Source organism: Bos taurus, chromosome 25 (genome assembly GCF_002263795.3).
Source record: "Bos taurus isolate L1 Dominette 01449 registration number 42190680 breed Hereford chromosome 25, ARS-UCD2.0, whole genome shotgun sequence".
Taxonomy (NCBI): Eukaryota; Metazoa; Chordata; class Mammalia; order Artiodactyla; family Bovidae; genus Bos; species Bos taurus.
This window is the reverse complement of record NC_037352.1, coordinates 12,467,699-12,477,013: the sequence shown is the minus strand read 5'-3', so window position 1 is coordinate 12,477,013 and position 9,315 is coordinate 12,467,699.

The window sequence follows — 9,315 nt, the reverse complement described above, 5'->3', positions numbered from 1 at the left end:
AGCACATCCATATCTTTATTGCAAACTAGGGTAACATGATCCTGGAAGTCATAGTCAGTCAGAGAAGAATTGTTGAATTTTTTTTTTTTCTTTTTACCACAAGGAGATAATCTTTTCCTGGAAGATTTCCAAAGGAACCCATCACAGGGTTTCTGGATACTGGATGGTGATTGTCATGCTGCAAAAACACCTTTGTATAATGAGCAAAGAAAGAAAGCAAGGAGGGGATGATTGCCCTGGATTTGGGTGATTTATGATTTCAATTTTTAAATTTGTGAGTCAGGTTTGAGGACTATGATGATCTACAGAGTCAGTCGAATTATCATCAAAACAAGCTCTCTCTCACTGCCCGCTCTCCTTGTCACTCTGTCCAGAGGAAGACAAAAACATTTGCATACGCACCAGACTAAATGATTTGCTGTCTATTAATTTACCTGCTAGAGATAATAGTTTCATTTTTTATATGGCTGTAAATTGTATTAACAGACAGAGCTGGTGAGAAATTAAGGAGCATAAGCTCCAAATCAACAAACTTAAATGACTACCTGTACCACAGTTTATGTCTTAGGAGCTCTTCTTGGTCTCTGATGGAGAACAATGAGATGCACCTCAAAAAATGAGGTACACAAAGAGAAGAACTGCTCTTTTGGGGTAAGGGCATATTTGGTCAATAGAAACCAAAAGAGAAGGATTTTGGTAAGCACTATGGGGTGTTGGGGTTTCCCAGGTGAAGCAGTGGTAAAGAACCTGCCTACCAATGTAGAAGATGGAAGAGATGCAGGTTTGATCCCTGAGTGGGAAAGATCCCCTAGAGAAGGAAATGGCAACCCACTCTATTATTCTTGCCTGGGAAATTTCATGGACAGAGGAGCCTGGTGGGCTACAGATCCATGGAGTCACAAAGAATCAGACATAACTGAGCAACTGAGTACGCACATATGGGGGTGTTATCATAGGGGTGAACATTAGGACATTGGAGAAGGCGTATCAGCAACTTACATTTGCTTGTGGCTCTGCAGATTGCTATCTAGGGCATGTGCTTCCCTGAGATGGCTAGTGTCACCTGAAGGTCCCTTCAGACCACTTAACCAAATAGAATGGATACCAAGGCAGCCGTACTGTGAAGTAGTTTAGCTAAACTCTCAACAGCTTGCTACTTCCACCATTACTACCTTTATTAGTACTGCAGTTCATTCTCATATGCTAATATAAGAGGTAACAGTGATTGAAGACTAATCATGGTCTAGGTATTATGCTAATTGTTTTACACCAATTAACTCATTTAATTCTTTACAACAATCTTGTCTTGCAGACACTCGGATGATCTCTTTTAAAGGAAATAGAGGCTTAGAAAGATTAAGGAAATTTCCTAAAGATTCTTAGACAGTGAGTGGAGAATCTAGTATTAAAATACAAGGTATTTCACTCTGGCTTTAGTGCTTTAAAATATAAATATAAAATAAGTGCCCTACCTTAGTGACTGTGTTCTAGTCCATTTCTTTTCTCCCTTCTTCCCATTCTTTTATGGATAAAACACTGTATCTTAGAGAAGTGAAATGACCTGCCCAAGGTCATTTACTTGTGTAAATTTTTAATGAGAAATCCAAGAGAGATTTTGTTGCTTAGGAAGAGTTTTTGAATGTCACTGGTATTCTAGCAGTGTTCTCAGTTAGAAAATGAAAGCCTCTGGCAGAAGAAAGAGTTTCTGGACACCTGAGAATGATGACACCTGAGAAGGACTGCAGCTATGTTTGTTTATGAGAATACCTTAGTCTTGATGTGCAGAAGTCCTGGTTCAGTTGAACAAATTATTCTAATGAATTCTAAGGGGAAAAAAGGTTAAACAAAGCAGTGATTTAAAATCAATAGAAAGTGATTTTTTTTTTAATTGCCTAGATGCACTTAGAAGTTTCTCATTCTATAATATTTTAAAATATAATTATGATAAAGTCTCCCATCCTAGGGAATATCACTCTAGACATTAATTTATAAATGACTCACATTTTCAAATTCCACCACATTGGTTTTTTTCCCATAAAACTTATTTTTATTATTTTTTGTTAAATTTTTAAAAACAATTTATATTTATTTGTTTATTTTTGGCTGTGCTGGGTCTTTGCTGCTGCTTGGGCTTTTCTCTAGTTTTGGTGAGCAGGGGGTACTCTTCATTTTGGTATAGGGGCTACTCATTGTGGTGGCTTCTCTTGTGAGGCACAGGCTCTAGGGTGCACAGGCTTCAGTAGTTGTGGTTCCCAGGATCTAGAGCACAAGCTCAGTGGTTGAGGTGCTCAAGCTTAGTTGCTCCATGGGCATGTGGGATCTTACCTGACTGGGGACTGAACCCACATCTCCTGCACTGGAAGGTGGATTCTTTACCACTGAGCCACCACAGAAGCCCAGAAGTTATTATTCCCTTAATCTCTTCTCATTGCTTCCAAACCAGCATTAACAGTTGCATTTCTTGGGAGAAGGGACTGGGTGGGGGGAATAACTTTTTTGTTTAACTCACAGGAATTACTGCATCTTGATTACTAATGGAAAACAGTGTGTGGTGGTCAACTAAGTCCACTCACTATTTACAGTTTACAGAGGCATCATGTTCTAACAGTTGTCCCTTAAACTCACAAATGGGTCATTTCAAATGATAGATGTTCAGAGCCACTCATAAATTGTTAGAATCAAGAAAGATGTATGTCAACAGTCCACGGTACTAGCAAAAGTAATTGGCACTTGTACTTAATTAACTACAGCTTTCAAAGTTAAAACCATGATTGAAAAGAGAAAGATTTTTTCTCTAACTTTAGGTAATTATGGGCATAGGAAGCCTTTCTAGAGTATGTAGTTGTAACCTAGTTTACACTCCTGTTTATTTTGTTCAGAAATCCTAGTTCCTGATCGGGTTCTATGAAAGCAACAATTTAGAGGTATCTTGTCTTGCATATTCATACATACTGTTTCTCAAACTTCCATGATGATGAGAGTACTTATTAAGTCTAGAGATTACCCAATTTCTTCCCCAGGAAATACTGATTCAGTACTGAACTGAACTGAATGTATGGGTGTGAGAGTTGGACTGTGAAGAAGGCTGAGCACCGAAGAATTGATGCTTTTGAACTGTGGTGTTGGAGAAGACTCTTGAGAGTCCCTTGGACTGCAAGGAGATCCAACCAGTCCATTCTGAAGGAGATCAGCCCTGGGATTTCTTTGGAAGGAATGATGCTAAAGCTGAAACTCCAGTACTTTGGCCATCTCATGCAAAGAGTTGACTCATTGGAAAAGACTCTGATGCTGGGAGGGATTGGGGGCAGGAGGAGAAGGGGACAACAGAGGAAGAGATGGCTGGATGGCATCACTGACTCGATGGACGTGAGTCTGAGTGAACTCCGGGAGTTGGTGATGGACAGGGAGGCCTGGCGTGCTGAGATTCATGGGGTCGCAAAGAGTTGGATACGACTGAGCAACTGAACTGAACTGAACTGAAGACTCAGTTGAAGCGTAGGAATCTGTTTTAACAAATACTCCAAGATATTCTTATCACTGAGAAAGTTTGAGAAATACTGTGGTGTGAGAGGAAACACCATTCTTTGCCTAAGATGTCATGATTTCAACAGGAGAAAGATGTCAGTATAAATATGAAATATCCTCATGCAAGTTCTTCATTGAAGTTGCTGTGTATCCTTCTTTCCATTTGGACACCTGGTTGGTTGTTTTATAATAGTTGAAGTGGTTGCATCTGTTGTAGGTAACACAGTTAGTACTTCCTCCCTCTCCCATGTTTATTAGAGAAATGAAAGATATATTAAAAAAACCAAATTGAGCTTCTAAAAATTAATACTATGATGTCTGAGATTAAAAAGTTATATACTGGGTGGTATTAATAGCAGATTAGACGTTGCAGAGGAAAAGATTAGTGAACTTGAAGAGATAATGATGAGAAGGAAATGGCAACCCACTCCAGTATTCTTACCTGGAAAATCCCATGGATGGAGGAGCCTGGCAGGCTATAGTCCATGGGGTCACAAAGAGTCAGACATGACTGAGTGACTTCACTTCACTTCACTGCACTTGAAATAAAATACATAGGAAAAGCACTGGGGAAAAAAATAAACAGCATGAATGATATGTGGGAAATCTTTAAGGAGCTCAATATGTTTATAATTGCAGTGTGGAAAAAATGGGTGGCAAAAAAAAAATTTTAGGAGATAGTGGCTGAAAAAATTTAAAATTTGATGTGAAGTTTAAACCTTGTAGCTCCAAGGAGCTCAACAAACAGCAAGGACAAGAAAGATGACAAAAACTTATCCAAAGTATGTCATATAAAATTGCTTAAAACCAGGGATGAAAAGAAAATCTTAAAGCAGTCAGAGAAAATGCACACATCATATATAGAGGAACAATGGTAAGCATGACAGCGGATTTCTTAGACACAATGCAGGGAGACAGTGGAACAACTTCAAAGGATCAAAAGAAAAAAACCTGTCAGCTATGAATTCTATACCTAGTAAAAATGTCTTTCAAAACAGGAAGGTGAAATAAGGACTTGCATGAAATGTGTAATGTCTGACTTTTTTATAATGAGAAATATTAGATTTTTATGGCATCATTTTTCTTTTCCAGTGGAAAACTCAGTCTATCCTTTAGGTAATTTTTTCCTCTTTGGATGGTGCTTTTGCAGTTCGTTTTTTATAAGTGAGAGATAGAAAATGCATGTTGGTAAATTTGAAGAGAAATGCTTAACATCAGTACTAGGGTCTGCCCAACACAAAATACATTTTTCTTTTTCTTAAAATAAATTTTATTTACTTCTTTTTGGCTGTGCTGGGTCTTTTCGCTGCGCAGGCTTTTTCTCTAGTTGTGGTGAGCAGGAGCTACTCTCTAGTCGCAATGTATGGGCTTCTCGTTGTGGTGGCTTCTCTTGTCGTGGAGCATGGGCTTTAGGGCATATGGGCCTCAGGAGGTGCAGCTCCTGGGTTCTAGAGCCAGCCTCAATAGTTGTGGTGTGTGAGCTTAGTTGCTCTGTGGCATGTGGGATTTTCCTAGATCAGGGATTGGACCCATGTCTCCTGCACTGGCAGACAGATTCTTTATCACTGAGCCACCAGATAAGCCTAAAATGTACTTTTCATATCCTGCTCAGATCTCTGGTGTGAACCTGGATTTCAGGATAAGTGAGCTAAAGCCAAGCTACTAATCCTATAGTGACTCTGAAAAGGGGATGAAAATTGCAACCTCAGTATCCTACTGAGCTTCAAGTCTCCATTAGTTGCATGTTCTTAGGGAAGTAATGGGTTCTAAGTTATACATGACAGATGCTGAATGATTCTTAGTGAGACCCATAAACTCCACCAAGCATTAATTGCATTCATATTGTAACCAGCTAAAAAAGAGTCACAAGCTAAAGTAGGCCATGTCCAGGGAATTTTGTGTTTCACACTTTGGGTGTAATGTTAACCTCCAGGAGAGTGGTGATTATCTCTAAGACAATGAATTGATCCAGACATTGATCCATACAAGTTTAGCAAGTATTTATTGAAAACCTTTAATCTATCAGCTATTATGTTAGGCATTCAATTTATGAAAATATTCATACAGACTCTCCTTCAAGAGTTTACAGCTAATGTAAGAGGTAGACCTGGAAAACAATTACAGCACAGATTAAGTATTAATAGAGTTAATCAAAGAGCTACTATATTAGTTTGGCATAACAATATACCAGAAACTCTGTTAGGCGGTGGAGAGCAAGACAGGAATCTATAAAGCTTATAATATAATGGGCTTCCCAGGCGGTGCTAGTGGTAAAGAACCAGCCTGCCAATGCAGGAGACATAAGAGACATGAGTTTGATCCCTGGGTCAGGAAGATTCCCTGAAGGAGGGCATGGCAATCCACTCTGGTATCCTTGCCTGGAGAATCCTATACAGCGAGGAGCCTGGTAGGCTACAGTCCAGTGAAAGTCACCCAGTTGGGTCTGACTCTTTGTGACCCCATTGACTAGACAGTCCATAGGATTCTCTAGGCCAGAATACTGGAGTGGGTAGCCATTTCCTTCTCCAGGGGATCTTCCTGACCCAGGAATTGAACTGGGGTCTCCTGCATTTCAGGCAGATTCTTTACCAGATGAATTACGGGGGAAAGTGACTTAGCATGCATGGGAATAGTAAGAAAGAAGTGTATCTTCTTTGTCTTGGGCATTTTGAACTATCACAATTTATTTGATGGATCTGACTCCTAATATTTCTTGAACAACAATAACAAAAAAAGACAATTCTTGCTTCTGGATCTATTCACTTATTTTGAGAAGAACATCTGTTGTTGGCCTCAAAGGGAATCATTATGCATATAAAAGGTATGCATGACTTCTTTGGTCCTTAATTCATTATTGTAAAGACAACTCAATTATTTAAGTGGTAGAAACACACATACTTATTCCTGGAAGAAATCTTAGAAATTATTTAACCGATTTTCATCTCCACCCCCTGTTAAAGATGAGGAGATAGAAGACTAAAAACCTCTTTGATGTCATTTAGTTAATGGTGCAATTGGGATTAGGGTCCCTTTTCTCTTCCTACAACACCTTCTAGACTTAAATAGTGTGGGTATAAAATAGAGTGGATAAAAAATAAGGGCAAAAGGCAACTGGACCACAGGTTGACTTAAAAAGTCTGAGTTGAAGAAGTATAGCGATTAAAAGAAGGGATTTTCAGAGAGGAATCCTACAGTACAGGGCACTAGTCAGGAATGAAGGGTCAGAGCCATGGAGAACACCAATGAGAGCTCTCAGGGGGTTTTCAGCTTTGGTAAATCATCCAAGAATTCTTAATCCTAAAACTCACACCATGCCTTCCTCAAATGGGGAATTTAGGTTTTTTACTTTAGGAAATTTCCCACTGGGTGATGTGGAAACAGCACAGCATTGGGAGGTAGAAAGTCCAAAATCAGCTTCCACATTTTACTGACTGTCATATCCTGAGCAGCTGTTTAACATTTCTGAAGTTTCATTGTATTTACCTGTAAATTGGAAGTGACCCTGATGCTGGGAAAAATTGAGGGTAGGAGGAGAAGGGGGCGACAGAGGATGAGATGGTTGGATGGAATCATCGACTCAATGGATATGAGTTTGAGCAAACTCTGGGAGATAGTCAAGGAAAGGGAAGCCTGGTGTGCTGCAATCCATGAGGTTGCAAAGAGTCAGAGTTACAAATGAGTAACTGAACAACAGTAAAAGTGGTAATAAAATTAAAATGTGTCTTTCAGAAATTCTGTAAATATTAAACGAGATCATTTACTAGAAATGCATATTTTGAGTAATAAATTATTATGCAGAATCTTTGTTTTTATTATTGTATACATTCTTTCTGGTATTTTTGTCATGGTATCTTAGAACTTAGCAGCAGTCTTACTTTTGGAGAAGGAAATGGCAACCCACTCCAGTGTTCTTGCCTGGGGAATCCCAGGGATGGGAGCCTGGTGGACTGCTGTCTATGGGGTCGCACAGAGTCGGACACGACTGAAGCGACTTAGCAGCAGCAGCAGCAGCAGCAGTCTTACTTTGGTTCAGGATCCTCAGTAGATAGTAGTGATGTCTGTTATTTTGAAATAAATCTCAGGAAACTTGAGTTTCAGTGTGGTGGACTGAACACATCTCTTTATGCTGGCCCTCCTGAAATCCCCTAAAACACCAACAAAATGATAAAAAGTAAAAAATTTTTAAAAAGATACACAAAGAAACAGAGGACATAACAATAGGCAAGAAATTTCAGTATACTTTTGATTGTTGATAAAAGATGGGCAAAGGATACCTACCTGGCAGACTGAGAAAGTTGAAAGTTAGGTACCAGTGAGAAGAGGGAGAAGGCTAAAAACAAGGAGGTATATTTGCTGAAGCCCAGAAAGATTCAAAAAAGGCATGAGGAAGGATTGAGAACATAAAGACTGGTTGAAAGTTTTTATAATGAGAAGTGAAACCATGGGAGCTGCTCCCTCACTGCAAACCTAGAAATCATTTTACTATGTCTCTTCTTCCCTGGCAGAATATTGCAAGTTTATTCTCCAGGAAGATACAACCAGAGGATCTCTAGATTCAATTGAGTTCAGTTCAGTCACTCAGTCATGTCCGACTCTTTTCGACCCCATGGACTGCAGCACACCAGGCTTCCCTGTCCATCACCAACTCCCGGAGTCCACCCAAACCCATGTCCATTGAGTCAGTGACCATCTCATCCTCTGTCGTCCCCTTCTCCTCCTGCCCTCAATCTTTCCCAGCAGCAGGGTCTTTTCCAATGAATCAGCTCTTTGCATCAAGTGGCTAAAGTATTGGAGTTTCAGCTTCAACATCAGTCCTTCCAATGAACACCCAGGACTGATCTCCTTTAGGATGGACTGGTTGGGTCTCCTTGCAGTCCAAGGGACTCTTGAGGGTCTTCTCCAACACCACAGTTCAAAAGCATCAATTCTTTGGCGCTCAGCTTTCTTCATAGTCCAACTCTCACATCCATACATGACCACTGGAAAAACCATAGCCTCGAATAGATGGACCTTTGTTGGCAAAGTAATGTCTCTGCTTTTTAATATGCTGTCTAGGTTGGTCATAACTTTCCTTCCAAGGAGTAAGCATCTTTTAATTTCATGGGTGCAATCACAATCTGCAGTGATCTTGGAGGCCAGAAGAATAAAGTCAGTGTTTCCACTGTTTCCCCATCTATTTGCTATGAAGTGATGGGACCAGATGCCATGATCTTAGTTTTCTGAATGTTGAGCTTTAAGCCAACTTTTTCATTCTCCTCTTTCACTTTCATCAAGAAACTCTTTAGTTCTTCACTTTCTGCCACAAGGGTGGTGTCATCTGTATATCTGAGGTTATTGATATTTCTCCCAGAAATCTTGATTCCAGCTTGATCAGGATACCAGATTCAAACAAAATTGCTGCAATTCATGGGGTTGCAAAGATTCAGACATGACTGAGCAAATGAACTGAACTGAACTGAACTGAACTGACTCTACTAAAGTAAGGCATTGAGAAAATATATACATACTAAATGGTGAGACTCTGAGTTCTCTTTTCCCTCTTAGATCCCATTATGTTGTCAGCCAAACCTAGACCATCCAACTAGGACAATGAAGTTACCTCTGGGAATATTTGCTACCTGAAAAGATAGTAAATTTGTTGTTTTTACTGTTGTTCTGTTGCTAAGTTGTGTCCAACTCTTTGTGACTCCATGGACTGCAGCACGCCAGGCTCCTCTGTCCTCTTCTGTCTCCTGGAGTTTTCTCAGATTCATGTCCATTGAGTCAGTAATGCTATCTAACCATCTCATC